The following is a 23,501-nucleotide window of genomic DNA, read 5'->3' as shown; positions in this document are numbered from 1 at the left end:
ACCTATTGATGTTCGGTCGATATTCAAGTTGTGCAATTTGCCAGGTATAATTGTAGAAACGACTACATTTGTGTACCAGTTGCAATAATATAAACTTTACGTAAATTGAAGGTCGAGGGGGGAGAAAGGAAATGGAAGGGAAGGGAATGAACTAATGATAACAGCTGCATCGGGACTTTATGCGGAAGCGGCGGCGAAAATTTGTGTCGCACTGGGACTCGAACCTGGGATCTCCTGCTTAGTACGTGCTTGCGTTAACCACTGCGCCAACCGGACACAGTGTAAATCGCAAATGCGAAAACAATATCGGAACACTCTCTGGTCGACTAAGATTCCCACCTAGCGTCACCACTTACCTGCAATCCCCATCCATGTCCTCCGAGCTCACTAATTTCAAATTCTTGCTGGGGACCGAACGTAATTATACATCCGCACTGATGGTTATGGATCATGGATTCATAGCCCATCGAGGCGTGTCAGTTATATCAATGAGTAGTGCTGTTCTTTCGGACATGTCCGTATAATGTTCATATAATATTAACTCTACTCGGTATATTCAGATATATATATTCTACTAGCACTTAATTTTTTTTATATCGATGAAGATTGGGTGCTGAATTCTAAGCTGAAAAATTAGTGGAAATATCTTTCTTTACAACAGGGTATCTAACACTTTACCATAAATCGGCTGCAAGGACACCACTGTACAAACTTCGACAGAGTCCTCCAAAAAATATCATCTGCCTCGTATAAAAGAGTTGAATTTTGGGGTTTCAGAGCAATGGTGCACTTGTGTAGCCTTGAGGGCAGCCCTTTATAGAGGATTCTGGTTGTTTCCAACCCGTAAGCCAATGGGCGGTAGGTTCTCACACGACAAACACCTTTGTAGATGCTCGAACATGGCAGGGAAGTATGGCTTATAAAAACGGACTGCTATGTCGACCATGATTACACCTGTGTACAGTCAGACGATTGCTACAACCACGTCACTTAAAGATTTTTTCCGGGCCCGTATTGTCTTTCAGTAAGCGTCACGAGCTGTGTGTGCTTCACACAACAGACGCCCTTGGATCTTGACCGAAGCGCTCAGACAACAAATAGGTCTGTAGCTTTTCAGTACTGTATGATATTTATTACTTCCATTTCTGAAACCGGCTATCCGGGCTATTTTGAGATCGATGAGGTTCTTATCTGTTCGTACTGCCTTTCTCAGCATTAGCGTCAAATAAGACAGGTAAACCTATCCACACCATTTCTAGGTAGACGCCATCCAGAGATGGGACCTTACTATTTTTGAGCTTTTAAACAGCACAGGTACTTCTCCCTCGGAAAGGCAAAGGCTTACAGTTACCGTACTCCTCTTCTAGGTTCCCTGGATGTAGTCTTCAAAGAGGATCAAACCTAGTAAAGCAATGCGGTCTTCAAATAAAGCTTCCGGCTCTGAACAGCTTTACTTTACTGACCATCCATTCTAAAGCACAATGTATAAACAATCACATCTTCTTATCAGTTATTTCACTCGGCTTTCGTTGCACTCAAGAGAAAAATGAAGGAAGATCTTGGTTTTACGTCCGTCCACTACAAAGTCATTAAAGATGGCAGGAGCTCCAGTTCTGAAATGAATGGGAAGACAACAGCCCGAGACGGGATCGGTTTTCGTGATTTTGTCGCTGTCCACCGCCCACTGGTCAGGTGAACGAATATCGCCTGGACGCTCAAGATTTCCTTTCTCTCTTTCCCTGTCCTTACTGTGACGTGGTAGTCAAATGTTACAGACCTTCCAATGTGCCTCCTACTCGCCGTGCACTCAACTCTACATCACGTAACTGCAAAGTGTGTGGACTGTTCCTTAAGTTTTGTTATAATATTGTTTCATTATCACATAAGCGACACAGAAACAGGGACAAAAAAGTTCGCACGTCGAGCTCTTCCAGCACGTCTCTTCCAACTACAAGCTGTCTAATGCGTTACAAAATCAGTCTGTGGTAAGATTACTTATGATATTACGTGTCTATCAAGCACAGGTTACCCAACAGACTAGAGAACCATGTGATGTAATATTTAAATATTACTGGATACCATAGACGCTGCCCGACTGAAGCAGTAGGGTTAAGGTTCAGTAAAATAGCTGCTTACCTTTAAGTAGTTGCGCAATTTCTCGTGCTATTGCGTGGGTCTTGGGAACAGCAGGTCGGATCGAACCTGTAAAGTGACAGAAAAGGATTACATTTACAAATATGTCCTCCTTTATGATGCTTATGTCATATTAGGCCTCAAACAAAACATTTGTTAATGTCAGTTGCAAGATACGAATAACAAGTACTTTTCCAGGAGCATAAATGTTTGTATTTAGGTTCATCATTTCGTCGTATCTATGAGTTTTACAGGTGACCAGACTGAAAAGTGCCTACATTTTCCCCATAAATTTATACGTTGGAATCGTTCGACGTCACGTGATTATCGTTTTCTTCCGTTGTTACAGCTGCGGTTGTTTATGATCTACAGTGTCCTATAGTGGCTCTGAGCACTATGGGACTCAACATCTTAGGTCATAAGTCCCCTAGAACTTAGAACTACTTAAACCTAACTAACCTAAGGACATCACACACACCCATGCCCGAGGCAGGATTCGAACCTGCGACCGTAGCAGTCCCGCGGTTCCGGACTGCAGCGCCAGAACCGCACGGCCACCGCGGCCGGCAGTGTCCTATAGTAACCAATAGCTGTCGACAGTAATTTTTGATGATAATCGCAAGTTTTTTATTATTAATTTTATTACTAAACCATGGTTTTAAAACTGTTTCGGTCCACGGCTCCCTTGATCTGAATATAAACACCTGCGGCTCCTTTCACATATGACATTTGATTCGAAGTGCGGGGTACTTTAAGTTTCGAAAAAAAAAAAAAGGAATTGAGCAGCTTTTTCTTTATTTATTGTTGACAAAACACATTTTAATCAACTTTAAATGTCATTCTTGGAACGAAATCAATAGAGAGAATGAACTTGCTTTTTCTCATGATGGGCTTTTCAAGTCTCGGCACAAGATTTGAAACTGCGACTCGCATCTCTTCGTCCACGTTCATTCGCGATCTGTATTTCATGACGATAACTGTCAATGCTAAAAAACCTACCTTACGTAGGTAGGATGTTGCAAGAAGTATGAAAACTCGTAGGGCCCTGTTACCTACTTGCGGGTATTCCACCTCCACAAAGTTCAAAATTACAAACAGTGATTAGGAAACAGACTTCGATTTCAATGTGGAGTCCGAATAAGTTCTTCAGTAGTGTGGAAATAAAGTACTGGGAGGATTTCTGATCCAGTTAATCCGCTTCTTTTGGAAAGCAGCTGTTTTAGAAAGTAAGCGCTGGTTTCAATTAAATGTTGCACAAACATGGGACTTCGTTTATTCACTCACCTGAAAGTCACTGTCTTCTACTAACACCGCCTATAGTGCAGGGTAAACGTTATGTACGAGTACAATCAAGCTCCCACAATACCAGACTGTCATGTTCCACGCTGCTGGCACACTGTAAATCACTACTAGCGCAGTCCTTTTTCGTTTAATCAGAAGGCAAATAAACCAAATCATTATTTTTATGAAATCAACGAGAAGCCCGTACTGTGAGGCTGTGCAAGCCGCGACGACAGTTTGAAAACCGTTGCACTACGCGAAATAAAAGCTGTATTCCTTGGACTTCACGAGAACGCAGATCGGACTGATCATTGGCAGAATACGGACTGATCATTGGCGAAAGTGTGACTACCATTTCACTAAGAGCAGCAAGTCCCATATCGTAGCAACAGATTACTGCTATGTCCTACGTATTTATCTAACAAGGACGACAGACTTACGTAGTCGACATATGGCGGGCGGCACAATGAAATGAATGAGAATTTTGCCCGTGCTTCTTCAGCACGCCTAACAAAAGGGAAACGGGGGAGAAAAAATATAATGAACGGAAGTCGATGGACCTCTGCAGATAACGGAACTACTGGGCTTAATTAAAAAGCCGCCCCACTGCAACAACGGATAAATTTCTTATAGAAAACGACAACTATGTAACACAAAACATCAGAAGATAGTAGATCCTCTACAGCACAGTGACGTCTTGTCCGAAAATATGTTATGATAAAGATTTCACACAAAAAGTTCTAAGACCGTTTACAGCGGTAGCTACGATGGACTGTTCATCGACGGGTTCCTAGTGTAGGTGGAAAAATACTTGCGCGTCTTTCGATTTGCTTCATCCATGCGCGAGATTTAGCACCAGCGCAACCCTTTGGAAGTTCAAATGGTTCGTATGGCTCTGAGCACTATGGGACTTAACTTCTGAGGTCATCAGTCCCCTAGAACTTAGAACTACTTAAACCTAACTAACCTAAGGACATCACACACATCCATGCCCGACGCAGGATTCGGACCTGCGACCGTAGCGGTCGCACGGTTCCAGACTGTAGCGCCTAGAACCGCTCGGCCACCCGGCCGGCTTTATGAGAAGTAACTGCAATTCAAGGTGATCGATAGTCAGGTGCACTCTACGATGTTCTCACTTCCCCCTTTTCCCGCCTCCGTCCCCGGGGGAATGTTCTCGGATGGGGAAGGAAATATGCGGAGATCTTGTACGAGAAACCATTCGCTCCAAGTGATTTAGGAAAGTTTACTTGAATCCCACTCGTACCGAATACCAGTCCAACGTGTTAATAACACAAAATAGTTTTGTCTACATAACTATAAGATGCTTTAAATTCACATCAAATTTTTTGCTGTGGTGACAAATGTCATGGGATAGCGATATGCACATACACAGATGGCGGTAGTATCGCGTACGTAAGGTATAAAAGGGCAGTGCATTGGCGGAGCTGTCATTTGTACTCGCGTGATTCATGTGAAGAGGTTTCCGACGTGGTTACGGGCTCACGACGGGAATTAACAGTCTGAATGTGGATTGGTACTAAGAGCTACACGCATGGGACATTCCATTTCGGAAATCGTTACGGAATTCGATGTTCCGAGATCCACAGAGTCAAGAGTTTGCTCAGAATACCAAATTTCAGGCATTTCCTCTCACCACGGACAACGCAGCGCTTGACGGCGTTCACTTAACGACCGAGAGCAGCAGCGTTTGCGTACAGTTGTCAGAGCTAACAGACAAGCAACAATGCGTGAAATAACCGCAGAAATCCATGTGGGACGTACGACGAACATATCCGTTAGGATACAGCGGCGAAATTTTGCGTTAACGGGCTATACCAGCAGCCTTTGCTAACAGCGAGACATCGCCTGCAGATATTTGGCTGGAACCCAGACGACTGGTAAACCGTGGCCTGGTCCGATGAGTTCCGATTTCAGTTGGTAAGAACTGATGGTGGGGTTCGAGTATGACGCAGATCCCATGAAGCCATGGACCCAAGTTGTTAACAACACACTGTGCAAGCTGGTGGTGGCTCCATAATGGTGTGGTCCGTGTTTGCAAGAAATGTATTGGGCTCTCTCGTCCAGCTGAATCGATCATTAACAGGAAATGGTTATGTTCGGCTACCTGGAGACCATTTTCACCTCTTCATGGATTTCATGTTCCCAAATACGCCAGCGGGCCACAATTTCGCGACTGGTTTGAAGAACATTCTGGACAATTCGAAAGAATGATTTGTCCATCCAGATCACACACCACGAATCCCATCGAACATTTGCCGGCCGCTGTGGTCGAGCGGTTCTACGCTCTTCAGTCCGGAACCGCGCTACTGCTATTGTCGCAGGTTCGAATCCTGCACCGGGCATGGATGTGAGTGATGTCCTTAGGCTGGTTAGGTTTAAGTAGTTCTAAGTATAGGGGACTGATGACCTCAGATGTCAAGTCCCATCGTGCTTAGAGTCATTTGAACCATTGAACCATCGAACATTTATGGGATGCAATCGATAGGTCAGTTCGTGCACAAAATCCTGCACCGGGAACGCTCAATACTTCTTCACGAGACATTCAACGACCTTTGAGTCCATGCCACATCGAGTTGTTGCACTACGCCGGGCATATGGAGGTCCGACACGATGTTAGAAAGTATCTCACGACTTTTGTCACCTCAGTATAGTTTAAGGTCCATATTCTGGCGATACAGAACTTGGCGAGGGTAGTCGTATTTCCTGTAACGACAGTTCTCTGCAGGTAATAGTGCAATAGCGTGGTATCAAATCTGGGAAGTATAATACTCAATTTGCCAACAGGAGTAATCAAATCCATTATCAACCAATTCGTAAGTACCTGTTTAGATGTATCTTATAAATGGTAGTGTATTTACATGTTCATTCATGACGCAGATGGCATGCCCTCAATAGGATACTGTGGCAATAAGGAAACAACGGAGGGAGAAAACTACGGTAGGAAAATGCATTGAAACCCCAGGGCAGATTACGCTCTAATTTATTTGTAAAAATGAGACTGGAATAGAAATGAACATTTTCATTGATGTTCTAGCCCATTACAAATCTGATTGGAGTCTGTCAAAGCGAGACATTAAAAAGGAAAACAAAAGAAACGAAAAGAGATTTAAATGGTTTCAGCACAGCAAGAGATGTATCAAGCAAAAGTTGGCATGGGCGCTGCCGTACTACACTGAAAATGGCCCTACTGTAGGTAGTATGCCTTACCTTTCTGTGACGCGAGAATCAGGTTTCATCTCACAGGTAAAGGCACAACTACAGTTTAATGCATAATTCAAACCAAGTGAGTGATTAGATTGTTTAGACTCCGACACCTTATTGAAAAAATTCCTGAACCGTGCGTACAATGCAGTAATGTCTCTTCTACTAGCATATTATTCCATTAATTTGTTCGCGGGTAGGATCATCAACGAGAGTTTTCGTGACACTTTAGAGCCTGTTGAATAGTGCCTGGGCATTATGGTGCAAGTGAAGCAGCGCACACGTCTTCGGCGTGAAATGGAAGGAACTAAGCCTCTATATAACATATCACTAATGTTTTCTTTTTCTTTTTTAATGATTAACTGAAGAGCGTCTCCACGGCTGAGCAGACAACGTATCCGAAGACACGTTTGATGGCCAATCGGAAAACAAGTTCGATTCTGGTTACAGACGACGAGTACGTGTCAGATTAAAGATTTCATTTCCATTTATTTGGTGCTTTTTATATGTAATCCAGCACCTAACTGGTAAGGTAGGTAATGTTGTCACTATTATGATTCTCATATACGCATTACTTAATAGAGTGACATGTATATTATATTGTAGCTTCCGTGGCAACGGAAGACATTGAGGACGACAGCTGAATACTTCATGGAGCAAAATTAATGTATTTCATACCTCACATTTTCGACTCAACTGTATATATTTGTGCCAGTTTAAATGCTGTATATTTCAGAGTAAGATAGCTCCATCTTCGGCAACCTTAAACCGAGAAACATAATAGTTCCACTTCATTGGCAAACAGCTATCTCTATATATAAAAGTCAATGTCCTGACTGACTAACTCATCATCGCCAGCTCAAATTGCTAAGAATAAAAACTTAAAATTTGGAGAGGTTTGTTGATTTTATACTGTAGGCATCGTTGCAGAAGCGATTCTTCGAAATTCCAACCCTAAGGAGGTCAATAGAGGATGAAAGGTTTTTTTGAAAATCAACCGCTATTGACTCAATTCTGAAGCAAGAGCTACGAAAACAGATATGTGGTTTTTCGGTCAGAATTAAAGAAGTACGGTTCAGTATTTTTGGAAATTTAACCATTGTATGAGTGAAATACTGCATGAATTTTTTTCTGAAAACAAATAATTATTAATGAACTACTGAGCCGTTTTCAACGCTTCATCTATGAATATTGGTATTTGACTTCTCGATTACAAATAAAAAAATACATGTTGCGATGTTTTCGGAGATTCACCCCTTAAGGGGGTTGAACAGGACCTGACTGATTCACTGACTCATCATCGCCCAGCACAAACCGCTAAGGATAGAAACTTAAAATTTGGAGGGTGTGATTTTACACTGTAGGTATCGTTTAGTAAGGGACTGTTCGAAATTCCATACCTAAGAGGGTGCAGTGCAGGATGAAAGGTCTTTTTGAAAATATGTCGCCGGCCGGAGTGGCCGAGCGGTTCTAGGCGCTACAGTCTGGAACCGCGCGACCGCTACGGTCGCAGGTTCGAATCCTGCCTCGGGCATGGATGTGTGTGATGTCCTTAGGTTAGTTAGGTTTAAGTAGTTCTAAGTTCTAAGGGACTAATGACCTCAGATGTTAAGTCCCACAGTGCTCAGAGCCATTTGATTTGAAAATATGTCGCTATTAAGTAAATTTTGCAAATAGAGCTACGAAAATGCTATTTGATTTCTCGGCCAGACATTTTTAAAAAAATAGATGCTTCAGCATGTTTGGAAAATCAACCACTAAGGAGGTGAAACATAATGCGAAAATTTATTTTGAAAACAAATCATTACACAACTACTACTAAAGCATTTTTAAAGCTACATCTATGAAAAATGGTCCTTGACTTCTTGGTTAGAATAAAAAAAATACGCATATCAGTGTTTTTGGAAGTTCAACTCCTAAGGTGGTAAAATAGTGAATGAATATTTTTATGGAAATATTTCATGAAGTACACACTTTTAAACTAAAACCAAGAAAATTTGTATTTCGCTTCTTGGTTAGAAATGAAAAATTGCGTGTTTCCGTGTTTTTTCCTGTTCAACCCCCACGAAGGTAAAGTAGGGGGGTGAAAGCTGTTAAGGAAATTTTTATTACGAAAGCATTTTTGAAACTAAATCTGTGACAATTGGTATTTGGCTCCTCGGATAGAAATAAAGAAATAGTTGTTTCAGTGTGTTTTGTAAATTGCACCTCTAAGGGGATGAAGTAGGGGATAACAATGTTTATTAAAATTTCTCGTTATATTAAAACAAATATAATGCTAAATCTACGAAAAATTTGATTTCCAAGTAAATATTTGTAAAAGAATGAAAGAAAAACCCAAAAGACAGGGTAAGAAAGACTTCCGACTCCGGATATCAGAATTGCTTTTTGGTCAGAAGCACATCTAGAAAAGACAAGGCCTCTATGGGCTTAATTAGCTTGAACAGTTTAGGAAATGTCCGATTTGTGAACAACATAAAAATTCTTTTACAGAAAAACAAAAACAACACAAAAATCAAAGCACGACATACAGTGTACGCGAGCGAAGCAGCGGGCGCTTAGCCCGGCCAGACGCAAACTTCCACACGTCGTCGTTCATGCATCACAACCAACACTCCTACACATTATCTAATTTCTGTACGGAGGGAGGGCGTTTTTAAATGAAAGTCGCTGTCTGTTATCGGCAGATAATATGGCATTGCAGTGCCTATATTATTAAGAAGTACGGTGCCTTTCGGACATGGATGCATGCATTGTCGAGGCTCTGAGCACTATGGAACTCAACTGCTGAGGTCATTAGTCCCCTAGAACTTAGAACTAGTTAAACCTAACTAACCTAAGGACATCACAAACATCCATGCCCGAGGCAGGATTCGAACCTGCGACCGTAGCGGTCTTGCGGTTCCAGACTGCAGCGCCTTTAACCGCACGGCCACTTCGGCCGGCTTCATGCATTGTCGTCGTTCCCTCACAAAGCTGATGGTTGTTCATATTCGCAACTATGAATACGTTTCATGTATTTCACGACGACAGTAGTTGCCGCAGTGCCTGTTCCTTCAGATATGCACGCATGTTCGAAGGAACGCTGCATCGTACTTTTTTACAATACAGGCACTGCAATATCGCATTATGACATACATACGCCCAACAAATCTAAATCCGCGTTACACAGCCTCTAGCATGGTGATGGCATCACTTCGACAAGGAAGAGTGTTCTGAAGTTTCTTCAGCTGAAGGCACTCATAGAACCCGCAGAGCTACCAGATTGTGGGTATGCTGATAGGTATGTTTAACCCACTGCTGTAAATAGTTTCAGAAATTTAGTATGTGGTTAGTATCGGGTGATTTGTCGGTCCAGTCGAGATGGTATAGGTGCCCGAGTGCCCTTCAAACTTGAAAATTGTGTGCAGTTGCCGCGCGGGGTAGCCTGCTGTCTAGGGCGCCTTGCCACGGTTGCGCGGCTGCCTCCGTCGGAGGTTCGAGTCCTCCCTTGGGCATGGGTGTTTGTGTTGTCCTTAGCGTAGGTCAGTCTAAGTTAGATTGAGTAGTGTGTAAGCCTAGGAACTGAGGACCTCGGCAGTTTCGTCCCATAGAACTTACCACAAATTTCCAAAATTTGTGTGGAGTCCTATGAACACGCCAGCGCTACCGGATAATGACTCCCGAGACGAAGGACGAAACAGCACTCAGTTCTCCTTCATACGGTACTGCCTCAGAGTTTAATTTAGTATTTTCAAACAGAGACAAACACAAAGACTTAATTTAACATTTATCAACTATGCGAAGTACCCCAAAACTCTGACGGCGCATCAACGCGCTTCAAAGCATGTTTCGAACGTCAAATAAAATCGCCATCGAGGAAAGGAGTACGTAGTCGTTACAGAGAGGAACGGCCTAGCGAAGTAATAAAGGCGAGCAGAGGTGGAGACGACCGCCCACGCTGCAGGTCACGGCGAGGTGTGTCGCGCTGCTTTTAGCGGTGAACGCACGCGCCGGGCTCGCCCAGTTGGAACACGTCTGGCCGCGGGCTGCCGGACGCCAGATGAATACCTCGCTCTCATCTACAATTCAAAGCTGCCTCGCGCTACTTGCTCCTCGCCTCTTGAAAATCAGTGTAGCGCTCGCTGATTACGTGTGCGGGTGTCAGTCTTACAACACCTGCGTAGGCGGGCGGCCGAGCAGTCTACTCATCAGAACTTACCACTGTCAGCAAGTCCACTCTGTTTGCTGACACCAGAGTTAGGAAAACATATGAAACAAGCTGTACAGCGAAAAAGCAATGATGGAACAAAAAAATGGAAATAAAAGTTCAGGCGTGGGATTGAAATTCAAGGTGAATGCGATTCGGTGATGACATTGCTATCCTGAGTTAAAGTGAAGAAGAATTACATGATCTGCTGTGTGGAATGAACAGGCTAATGAGTACAGAATACGGATTGGATCCTTGGCCCACGACGTGGACACAGAAGTCTGTTCATGTTTCTTAAGGCCATAGTGGTTCATAGAAAAAAACCGAGCGCTTAGCAGGCAGCCCTGGAACCTTCCTGTTTATCACTACTGCCCACACCACAGTGGACTGGCAGATGGGCGACGCCGTCCCGCGGTCCATTCTGCAGTGGTGGAGTCAGTGGCAAAGGTGTTAGCCTCATGGCTGGCGTCCTGCAGGATCAGTTCTCCTCCCTCTGATGCGAGGGTGCTGCTGTGATCTGACACAGTCCTGCGGCATCGCTTTTGGCGTTTCAATGAACCCTGTTTTCGTGACAGAAACGTTACTCTATATTGCACTGTTTTTAACTCTTCTGCGCCAACCTCATCATCTCATAGTAGCACTTGCAACCTACGTCCTCAATTATTTGCTGGGTGTATTCCAATCTCTTTCTCTACAATTTTTGCCCTCTACAGCTGTTCATGAGGATATGACTGGTTATTATCAAAAGTTTTTTTAACGGCACATCGTCACAAATAAGACCATCCTCGGCGAAAAATCTGAAATTCCCGGCAAAATTAAGTGGTAAGCCAATAATATATAGTACATGACCTATCTCAACTAAGTGGTACAAACGCGATATCAGTTTCGCGCCTGTGGATGACTCCACACGTTCATATATGACTTAGAATACCTATCTTGTACATGACTATTAAAAGAATCAACTCGTGTGGCTTACGGTCTGTTACAAGCATTTATAACTGCAGTCTCTTTGGCCCATTTTTTAGGCCACGTGTCTTGGGTGTAACTTATCGTGTAGGTGTCTGTAACGAGTGCTTGCGTAGTGTGAAGTTCTGCATGTACGAGTGTTTCTTAATGATTAAGGAAAAAGGGAGAGGTGAGATATGGTGTCTGCTGGTCTCGAAAAGAAAGCCTGACAAGCCTAACGTCCCCTGCGACGGCTGCATTCTCACTGACAGTTTGGGTTTGGAATTTATCTCATTACTCAGGGGCAGAAACTCGGGACCAGGAATGTACGCCAGCACGCCTCCAATGACGACTAAATATTTTCCCACCACCTGAGTTCGAACCGGCTGCCTCAGAAGAGCGCTAGTGCACAAGCGTGCATTACTGACTTCTCCCAAACTTGCAGGTACTAATTCATTTACACCTACAATTCTCACAAGATGTTTTTATCCACACAGTCCAGATATTTTTAATTTACAAACTAATTTTCATTATTAGTAGAAATGCCGATTACTATCAGTCTACGATAACTAGAAGAAAGAACTATGCCACCTGCGTGGGATTCAAAAGTATAAAAGAAGAGTTTAAATCTGACGTTTCATCGATGTCAAAATCATTTGAAGCGCTGAATTACCCCAGTTGCGCAAGGACAGCGTTCATGCAAATTGAATGTGGATACGTGGCAGGTAATTTTTTATTTATTTTATTTTTGAAATCACATGAAACTTAAAACCCTATGGCCACACGGGGAATTGAACACACGGGGAATTGAACACACGGGGAATTCTTCAGTTCTCACGAATACGAGTACAATGCAATAATCACTGCGCCACATCTCGAATACGGTTCGACCAGCGTACATTGTTCCGACCTGTACAACATTCAGCTGTTATGTCACCTTTGTAATGTTACGGCGGTGTAATTTTTTTGGTATGCCACGTTACTGGAATTACAATCAAGTGATAATACAATGTACGCTTTCAAAGCCGGTATTAACTTTACTTAAAACTTCCGGACTCACAGGCCGTGGTCGATATTGAAAACTTTCCCCGGACGTTTCGTCTCCGTCTGCGGAAGACATGCTCGGAGGTGAAGCGGCAAAGTTGTCTCCCGAAGTCGGAGACAAAACGTCCGGGGAAAATGTTCAATATCGACCACGACCTGTGAGTCCGGAAGTTTTAAATGAAATACAGTTAAGTGGATAAAAAATGCAATAGGAGACACGTGACTTCATTTGTTTATTTAATAAGAAGACCAAAGTTGCTTGTGAACCTGTTCGAAGATTGCGATGTTTCCAAAACATCCATGCTCGTAACTAAGTAGTGAATATCTCTTAGAACGTCCACAGTGTCAGAATTTGGAAAGTATTTTAAAAAACAGTTTTCCACGCATTGCTTTGTGTCGATAAGAGTGGGACTCGCCGCGTCTTACATAATAAATGACGACCCTGACCGTGAGGTACAGTGCCGCACGCGGGAGAGCTGTCCAGACAGAGGATGAGGCTGGTGCGCGCGGCGCCGGAAGAGGTGTTTTCCGGGTCGCACGTGCGAAATCGATCAGCAGCCGGTATAAACCTCGCGGCAGGGAACACGAGCAGCAGCGCCAAAACAAACTTCTCGACGGTTCACAGGGTGGTGCCTGCCTGCAGGTCATGTCGAGCCCGAAATACACTCAGTGCTGACAGGAATGGCCGCAGGCGTCGTTACTGCATGCTATACCTACAGTGTATAGTGCCAGGGTACCGTAAAATTTGCGGAATTTCACAGGCTGAACGAGGATGAATGGGTGGGAAGCGATGGAGGGGGGGGGGGGGGGGGCGACCGACGACGCTGTTCCAGGTTGAAAGTCACACCATAAACCACCGACGCATTGAGCCAGGAGGATCTACAACTGTGGCTTTTCACTGACTAATCTAGCTCTGTGGTGTCGACACAGTGTCCAACGAGTTCCAATTAGCAATTACAAATCGTACAGTTTTAAAAAACAGGAAAGGAGGAAGAATAGGGTTTAACGTCCGTTCGATAATGATGTCATTGGAGGCGAGCAAAAGCTCAGAGCAAGGTTCCTTTTCAAAGGAAACATCCTGGCATTTGTCTTAGCTGAATGAAGGAAACCACAGGAAACACAAAAGTGTATTGCTAGACAGGATTTTGAAGTGTGAGTCCAGTGCGATAACCGCTGCGCTACCTCTGTCGGTGTCAGCAAACAGATTTAGTTATTAGTGCACTAATACAAGGTTCTTCAACTGTTAAAAGTTCTATTTTCTAATTTTATTTAACGGCTATGAATAATTCTGATAATTGGTGAGAGAAGTTGTACAAACTGAACCTTCTGCGTATACAGTACGATTCAGTTGCTCCTATCTATGGATTTTATGCGACCCACAATACCTTCAAATATCACGTGCAAGGTTTTCATATTCTATCGCTCGATACGTGCAATCTACTAGTCCTACTAGTACTTGGATACGTTCTCGCTAGAGGCTGTAGTTTTAGAATTATTCAAGGAAAAAATTCTCAAGTGACCTTCAAACGTGTTTTTATTGAATAATTCGAATACCGTGGCCTCCACTGTAGACGTATCCCAGCACAAAATTTAAAAACATTAAATTTCCGACAAAAAGGCCCTATTCATCTGATTGGCTACAGCTTATTCTACATTATTTTACATTTTAACATATTTAAATAATCAAAGCTAGATCACTTTCACGTTCTAAATAAAGTAACAATAATATCCATTACATAATAAACGTTAAATTCTTTTATATAAAACCAATACAAATTCCTTCTTAGCTTTGAATGTCACAGCCAGTAGCCTTGCACCAATGCGCTTTCTGATAAATAAATAAAGAACAAAAGTAACTATTATACACTAAACCTTACAAAAAATATTCTATTACCTAATGATTCAATAAGGTGTCATGCTGTCATCGTTCAATGTGTTTTGTGTGGAGGAAATGATGATCTGATGCTTAACTGAAAATACTGATAATTTAAATTTTCTATATCTTTTAAACAAAGTTACACAGTTGATATTTACAACGTTTGCCATTTTAATGATGCGCTTCTATATGAAAATGTCGATCGTTAAGATGGACTAAAGCGTTCAGATTTTAGCATTTAGGTCTTTGTTACAAAACTTGTTAAAATGAAATTAACGGTAAACCCTAAACTATTATAATATGCTCAATATTCAAGTTTTATTGGGATCACTATGAAAATTTATGGAGGATGGCAGATTAAAATTACTGTGGCTTGATTCCCTGCATTACTACAGAATTAAATAGTTTTCATAAACGTTTCCCTTTATGGCCGATCTTAGGTCCACCATATTTAACACTGCTGCGTCCCCTCGGCCACAAAAGGATTCTACTGGGTTTCCCTATGACGTAGGTTCTCCTGTCTCACTCACAGACTACAGTGCTTATGCCTCAATAGACAATAGACGTCTGTGAATTTCCCTATCTCGTGGTGAATCTGCGGCCTTGTGGCACACGGTCCTGGACGACAGGGTTCGTTTCACAATTCCTGTAGGCTGACTCTTTCAGCCATATATTTAAATGAGAGCGCAATGCTCGTTCACTCACAATTCGAATCAACTGTCTCCGAGGGGAGAGTCACGAAGAATAAGGTTTAACGTCCCGTCGATGACGAGGTCATTCGATAAGGAACACAATCTCGGATTGGGAAGACAACCGATCGTGTGCTTTTTAGAGGACCCATGCCGGCATTTACCTCAAGCGATTTCGGGAAACCACTGAAAATGTAAAACTGATTGACACGGCAGTGATTTGAATCGCTGACCTTCAGAATGCGAGTCCAGTGTCCTGCTAACAACACAAACAGAGGGGTTTAATTTCATGCTTTACTTAATAGAAATCCACTGTCATGGGTGACTTACTTTTTTATACCAAAAATATCGAAAAATACTGCACTTAAAATACAGTAAAATAACGAAGAATTTAAGGAAATCCTAGAAGATTGAATATGTACAACTACGCAATACAAATACTAATTTTACGAGGGCGTTCAGTAAGTAATGTAAAATGTTTTTCTCTGAAAACAGGTTGGTTTTATTCAGGATTTCAATACACCAATTGTTCCCCATTCTTTTGGCCACAAAATCCTAGTTTTCTACACTACCTAGGCCGGCCGCGGTGGTCTCGCAGTTCTAGGCGCGCAGTCCGGAACCGTGCGACTGCTACGGTCGCAGGTTCGAATCCTGCCTCGGGCATGGATGTGTGTGATGTCCTTAGGTTAGTTAGGTTTAAGTAGTTCTAAGTTCTAGGGGACTGATGACCACAGCAGTTGAGTCCCATAGTGCTGAGAGCCATTTTTTCTACACTACCTACGTTCCATGCATCGGCCTTAAGCCACATTACTGGGAGGGCTTGTATGCCCGCATGCTACCGCACTACTGGTCGACGTCGGTGTTAACGTCTTACCCACCATTCACGCACTGATTTCCGCGGGGTGCACCATTCATTCGGCCACACAGATGGAAGGTGTGAGATCCGGGATGTAGGGTGGGTGATGAACAGTCCAATGAAGTTTTGTGAGCTCCTCTTCGGTGTGCAGACTTATGCGAGGCCTTGATCGTCATTGGGTTCAAAAATTGTTCAAATGGATCTGAGCACTATGGGACTTAACTTCTGAGGTCATCAGTCCCCTAGAACTTAGAACTACTTAAACCTAACTAACCTAAGGACATCACACACATCCATGCCCGAGGCAGGATTCGAACCTGCGATCGTAGCGGTCGCGCGGTTCCAGACTGCAGCGCCTAGAACTGCTCGGCCACCCCGGCCGGCTCGTCATTGGGAACGAGAAGTTCATCTGCATTTTTGTGGCGACGATCACGCTAAAGTCGTTCCTTCAATTTTCTGAGGAGTACCACAATACACTTCAGAGTAGATCGTTGCACAATGGGGGAGGACATCAAACAGAATAACCCCTTCAGAGTTCCAGCACACCGTCGCCATAACTTCGGTTGACGGTGTGGCTTTGAACTCTTTCTTCGGAGGAAAGGTGGTGTGACGCCACTCCACGGATTGCTGTTTTGTTTCCAATTCGAAGTTATGAACACATGTTTCATCGCATGTGACCATTTTCGCTAAAAAATTATCGTGATCAGCCTCGTAGCACGCAACAAATTCCGCATAAATGGTCCTTCGTTGCTCTTTATGGTCTTCTGTTAGGCGGCGAGAAACCCAATGGGCACACAACTACGAGTACCCCTACTGATGGACTGCCAACAGAGAAATCCAGTTACGCAGCGAGGCGTTTGACTGTGATTTGTTAATACCTCAAATGAGAGTGTCTACACGTTCCAACATTGCAGGAGTCACCGCTGTGAGCGGCCGGTCGGTGCGTGTGATATCGGACAGGTCTGCGGGACCCTGTTGCAATGACGACAGACGTCTCGCCCAACGACTCACCGTGCTTTTGCTCGTTAGCAGGTCTCCGTAGACAATCTGTAAACGCCTACGAAAATCTGTGATGCTATGGATTTCCGCGAAAAGAAACTCAATGACCGGTCTCTGCTTGGAACGCACCTCCGTTACAAACGCCACGTATGGGGCCGCTACCTATCGAAGCTTCATAAACTACAGGGGCTGAAGCGGGAATATTCCACAATGTCACACAAGAATTCCACCTTTTTCAACCGAAACTGCCCGAGAAAACAAGGTATTGCATTACTTATTGAACGCCTCTCGTATTTACCGCCCTGTAATATACATACGTAAAAAAGAAATTCAGACCAGAACATGACTCTCATTTGTAGGTATTCCAGAACTGTACTGTCCTCCTTGCGCGTCGATGGGCGCAAGGAACTTTCAACTTAACTGCGTTTATATTTTGAGACTAGCGCGAAGTACCAAATTTTGGCCATCAGCAGTCATGAATAAAACGTTCTCGGTTTTCAAGCCGCGTCAATTCGAATAAAATCCTCGAGCTTCCGATGACCATCTCCGGCATCGTCGTCAGGAGTTCACTGACTGCCGGGGCTTCTACGGTTTCTGGCTTATATAGGCATGATGACATCAGCAGCAGCCAATCAGATAGACCCAATGTGACACGCACGTAACTCGACCAGGGCAGCTAGCGGAGCTATTGCCCGTGGCAGCACCGGCGACGTCAGGTGGCTCCATGGGCAGGCGCCTATATCATGCCTATATAAGCGAGAAACCGTTACCTACCGCCACCTCAAACACTCCCCTCCCTCCTTCCTTTCAGTCCTTGCCACCCTCTACAATGTCATCCTTGCCACTGGCTTCTATCCCGACCTGTCGAAAACCTCCCATATCCTGATGTTCTCCAAACCCAACAAGCCTCCATCTGATGCCTCTTCCTATCGTCCTATCTGTCTGTTCAGCAAGCTTTTGGAATCCATCCTTTCCCTGCGCATCCATCACCACCTCCGCCAAAACCACCTCCTCCCCAACACCCAATGTGGCTTTCGACCTTCCTTCTCTGCCGATGACCAACTCCTCCGCCTCACTCATCTCCTCTCCCTCCAGCTTAACTCCCGTCGCTCCGCCATTTTTGTCTCCCTCGACCTCGAAAAGGCCTACGACTGTGTCTGGCATCCCGGTCTCCTGTTTAAGCTCCAAACCTATGCCCTTCCTATCAACTACATCCGTCTGATGGCCTCCTTCCTCTCCCGCTGCCCCTCCTATGTTACCATCCATAATGCCAATTCCCACACCTTCTACCCCTCTGCAGGTGTGCCCCAGGGCTCTATCCTCTCCCCTCTCCTCTACCTCCTGTACATGGCAGATATGTCCCAATCCCCCCCCCCCCCAGTACACCTCTTGCAATATGCTGATGACACCGCATTCCTCGCCCTCGCTCCTACCCTCCAACGGTCCCAACGCCTTCTCCAGAATCACCTTGACCTTTTTGCTGCATGGTGTAACCAGTGGCTCCTGAAACTCAATCCTTCCACGACCCAGGCAATCATCGTAGGTCGTGCCACTTGCTCCTTCCGGTTTCCTGGATTTCTCCATTACTGTCTGTGCCCGTCCTGTCCGCCTCACCCCCACCCTCACCTACCTTGGCCTCACCATTGACCGTCGCCTCTCCTGGATCCCTCATCTCCGCTCCATCCAATCCAAAGCCCACAACCGCCTCCGACTCCTCAAACTCCTCTCTGGCCAGACATGGGGGTTGCACCCCTCTACCATCCTCCACACCTACAAATCCTTAATCTGTCCCCTCCTCTGTTATGCCAGTCCAGCCTGGATATCTGCCCCCCCCCCCCACCAAATTCTGTAAGTCCCTCCAGATCCTTGAGCGTCATACACTCCGCCTCGCCTTCTGTATACGCCTCCCGTCCCCAACGCGGATCCTCTATGATCTCATTCCTTTCCCCCATCTGCTCCTATTCCTCGAACATATCCGCATCCTCTACACCTCCCGCCGCCTTGATCCCCCTCACCCCCTAGTTGCTCCTCTCCTCTCCCATTCCCGCCCCCTGCCACGTCTTCACTGTTGTGTCCCCCCTACCCTCCATTTCTACACCCTTCATCTCCTTTCCCAAGGTGGCTTCCATCAACTCTCCCTCCTGGATGATGCCCTCTCTCCCTCCATTTATCCCTCCTATCAACTCTGATCCTCACTCCCCCTCCTTTCCTCTGTCCTTTTCCTGGGCTCCCTCTCCCCCCCTTCCATCCTCTTTTTTACCCACCTCCCCTCTCTCTGCCCCCTTCTCTCCCCAGAGTCCTTTTGCATTTCCCTCCTCTGCCTCTTCTCATTCCCTCTCGCATCTGCCCTGCCCCTCTCCCCCCTTATGAGTCCTCTCTCCCCTTGGTTCCCCCCCCCCTTTTCGTTTTTTCCTTCCTCCCTCCTTGTTTTTCCCCCTCGTCCGGGTCCCCCCCCCCCCCAACTGCCTTTGGCTCGGGAGTGTCATCTTTGTGCCGCCACTTTCGTGCAGTGTTTTACAGTGAGTGTTGTGTCTTTTGGGAAGTGTTGCGAACGGCCATCATACTCTTTTTATCTCTTGCGAACAGAAACCAGACTGTCGCCATGTTTTTTAATTCTGTGTGTACTATGTTACTTGTCTGATTCCTGTGTCTTTTATTAACATTGCCAACCCCTTTTGCTTTCTGTTTTAACTTCCCGCATTTTTCCGCCATTTTACACTTTAAGCCACCGTTTTATCACCTGTTTTTCTTGTTTCTTTTCTTCTTCCATTTTTAAAAAAGTCTGTAAGCTGTAGAGCAGCGTACTAAGCTGCTGCCAGCCCGCCCCCCTCGGGGGGAATTGAAAATCAATAAAGAAAAAAAAAAAAAGAAGAGAAACCGTAGCAGCCCCGGCAGTCGGTGAACTCCTGACGGTGATGGCGGAGATGGTCATCGAAAACTAGAAGATTTTATTCGAACTGACGCGGCTTGAAAACCGACAACGTTTTATTCATGTGTGCCGTCGCGAGAGACTCCGAGGACACATCAGCAGTCAGTCAATCTTTTGGTAGCTAGCAAGGGGAAACTACTGAAAGCAAGGGGAAACTACAGCCGTAATTTTTCCCAAGGGCATGCAGCTTTACTGTATGGTTAAATGACGATGGCGTCCTCATGGGTAAAATATTCCGGTAAAACAGTCCCCCATTCGGAAAATGGTTCAAATGGCTCTGAGCACTATGGGACTTAACTTCTAAGGTCATCAGTCCCCTAGAACTTAGAACTACTTAAACCTAACTAACCTAAGGACATCACACATCCATGCCCGAGGCAGGATTCGAACCTACGACCGTAGCGGCCGCGCGGTTCCAGACTGTAGCGCCTTTAACCGCTTGATCACCACGGCCGGCCCCCATTCGGATCTCCTGGCGAGGACTACTCGAGAGGACGTCGTTATCAGGAGAAAGAAAACTGGCGTTCTACGGATCGGATCGTGGAATGTCAGATCCCTTAATCGGGCAGGTAGGTTAGAAAATTTAAAAAGGGAAATGGATAGGTTGAAGTTAGATATAGTGGGAATTAGTGAAGTTCGGTGGCAGGAGGAACAAGACTTTTGGTCAGGCGAATACAGGGTTATAAATACAAAATCAAATAGGGCTAATGCAGGAGTAGGTTTAATAATGAATAAAAAATAGCAGTGCGGGTAAGCTACTACCAACAGCATAGTGAACGCATTATTGTGGCCAAGATAGACACGAAGCCCATGCCTACTACAGTAGTACAGGTTTATATGCCAACTAGCTCTGCAGATGATGAAGAAATTGATGAAATGTATGCTGAGATAAAAGAAATTATTCAGGTAGTGAAGGGAGACGAAAATTTAATAGTCATGGCTGACTGGAATTCGAGAGTAGGAAAAGGGAGAGAAGGAAACATAGTAGGTGAATATGGATTGAGGGTAAGAAATGAAAGAGGAAGCCGTCTGGTAGAGTTTTGTACAGAGCATAACTTAATCATAGCTAACACTTGGTTCAAGAATCATAAAAGAAGGTTGTATACATGGAAGAATCCTGGAGATACTAGAAGGTATCAGATGGAAACCCAGTTCTAAGCAAAGAAGGGAAAGCAGAAAGGTGGAAGGAGTATATAGAAGGTCTATACAAGCGCGATGTACTTGAGGACATTATTATGGAAATGGAAGAGGATGTAGATGAAGATGAAATGGGAGATACGATACTGCGTGAAGAGTTTGACAGAGCACTGAAAGACATGAGTCGAAACAAGGCCCCGGGAGTAGACAACATTCCATTAGAACTACTGACGGTCTTGGGAGAGCCAGTCCTGACAAAACTCTACCATCTAGTGAGCAAGATGTATGAGACAGGCGAAACACCCTCAGACTTCAAGAAGAATATAATAATTCCAATCCCAAAAAAGGCGGGTGCTGACAGATGTGAAAACTACCGAACTATCAGTTTAATAAGTCACAGCTGCAAAATACTAACGCGAATTCTTTACATACGAATGGAAAAACTGGTAGAAGCCGACCTCGGCGAAGATCAGTTTGGAGTCGGCAGAAATGTTGGAACACGTGAGGCAATACTGACCCTACGACTTATATTAGGAAATAGATTAAGGAAAGGCAAACCTACATTTCTAGCATTTGTGGACTTAGAGAAAGCTTTTGACAATGTTGACTGGAATACTCTCTTTCAAATTCTAAAGGTGGCAGGGGTAAAATGCAGGGAGTGAAAGGCTATTTACAATGTGTACAGAAATCAGATGGCAGTTATAAGAGTCGAGGGGCATGAAAGAGAAGCAGTGGTTGGGAAGGGAGTGAGACAGGGTTGTAGCCTATCCCCGATGTTATTCAATCTGTATATTGAGCAAGCAGTGAAGGAAACAAAAGAAAAATTCGGAGTAGGTATTAAAATCTATGGAGAAGAAATAAAAACTTTGAGGTTTGCCGATGACATTATAATTCTGTCAGAGACAGCAAAGGACTTGGAAGAGCAGCTGAACGGAATGGACAGTGTCTTGAAAGGAGGATATAAGATGAACATCAACAAAAGCAAAACGAGGATAATGGAATGTAGTCGAATTAAGTCGGGTGATGCTGAGGGAATTAGATTAGGAAATGAGACACTTAAAGTAATAAAGGAGTTTTGCTATTTGGGGAGCAAAATAACTGATGATGGTCGAAATAGAGAGGTAATAAAATGTACACTGGCAATGGCAAGAAAAGCGTTTCTGAAGAAGAGAAATTTGTTAACATCGAGTATAGATTTAAGTGTCACGAAGTCGTTTCTGAAAGTATTTGTATAGAGTGTAGCCATGTGTGGAAGTGAAACGTGGACGATAAATAGTTTGGACAAGAAGAGAATAGAAGCTTTCGAAATGTGGTGCTACAGAAGAATGCTGAAGATTAGATGGGTAGATCACATAACTAATGAGGAGGTATTGAATAGAATTGGGGAGAAGAGGAGTTTGTGGCACAACTTGACTAGAAGAAGGGATCGGTTGGTAGGACATGTTCTGAGGCATCAAGGGGTCACAAATTTAGCACTGGAGGGCAGCGTGGAGGGTAAAAATCGTAGAGGGAGACCAAGAGATGAATACACTAAGCAGATTCAGAAGGATGTAGGTTACAGTAAGTACTGGGAGATGAAGAAGCTTGGACAGGATAGAGTAGCATGGAGAGCTGCATCAAACCAGTCTCAGGGCTGAAGACAACAACAACAACAACAACAACCTAGGGGAACTCAATACTAGGTCCGAACAACAGGTCCGAAAGTAGTTCAGAAACACTATCACACTGAAGGGGGAAGATCTTCCGGAGAGCAGCATCTGTAGCCGCCAGCCAGCAGAAACAAAACCGCCTATGGTGCCGCCCAAGCATCCGTAAAGTCGGGATTTGCGCTAGCAAGGCATTCCTACTCTTGAGCTTAGGTCACTCGAGGCGTTATCTTGTGCCCAAGGAGCCCAAATTACTCCTATTGACAAGATTTCAGTCGTCGCGCTTGCCGAGCCCTACCGATGTTGCTATAGCCTAATTTCTATCGTATGTCTTGGCTGCCGTGTACTGTCGCTACCTAATGTAGTAGTAGTCCACAACATACAACTTTAGAGCTAACCATTGTGCGGTCTTCTTCGAGGTCCTCGGATACTAGTAAATACAGACGTCTCAAACAATTGCCCCAGCTTTTACCTACATTACCATCAACATTTTTATTTATTTATCGTTGTTAATGGTCCATCGCTCAGGTATGAATATGACCCCGTATGAAC

General features: G+C 44.4%; 1 protein-coding gene across 4 annotated transcripts in view; it reads right to left on the bottom strand.

The window, feature by feature from the left end:
* The window catches only part of LOC124714119 (CAP-Gly domain-containing linker protein 1), a 526,326-nt gene that overhangs the window by 402,135 nt on the left and 100,690 nt on the right, over positions 1-23,501 (bottom strand). For all 4 annotated transcript variants that reach the window (XM_047242995.1, XM_047242996.1, XM_047242997.1 and 1 more), the window contains exon 2: positions 2,137-2,202. The gene's annotated coding sequence lies outside the window, so the exon portion shown is untranslated. The remainder of the gene's footprint in view (positions 1-2,136; positions 2,203-23,501) is intronic.

This window comes from Schistocerca piceifrons, chromosome 1 (genome assembly GCF_021461385.2).
Source record: "Schistocerca piceifrons isolate TAMUIC-IGC-003096 chromosome 1, iqSchPice1.1, whole genome shotgun sequence".
Classification (NCBI taxonomy): Eukaryota; Metazoa; Arthropoda; class Insecta; order Orthoptera; family Acrididae; genus Schistocerca; species Schistocerca piceifrons.
The sequence above is the reverse complement of the archived record's forward strand: the minus strand, read 5'-3'. Positions and strand labels throughout refer to the sequence as shown.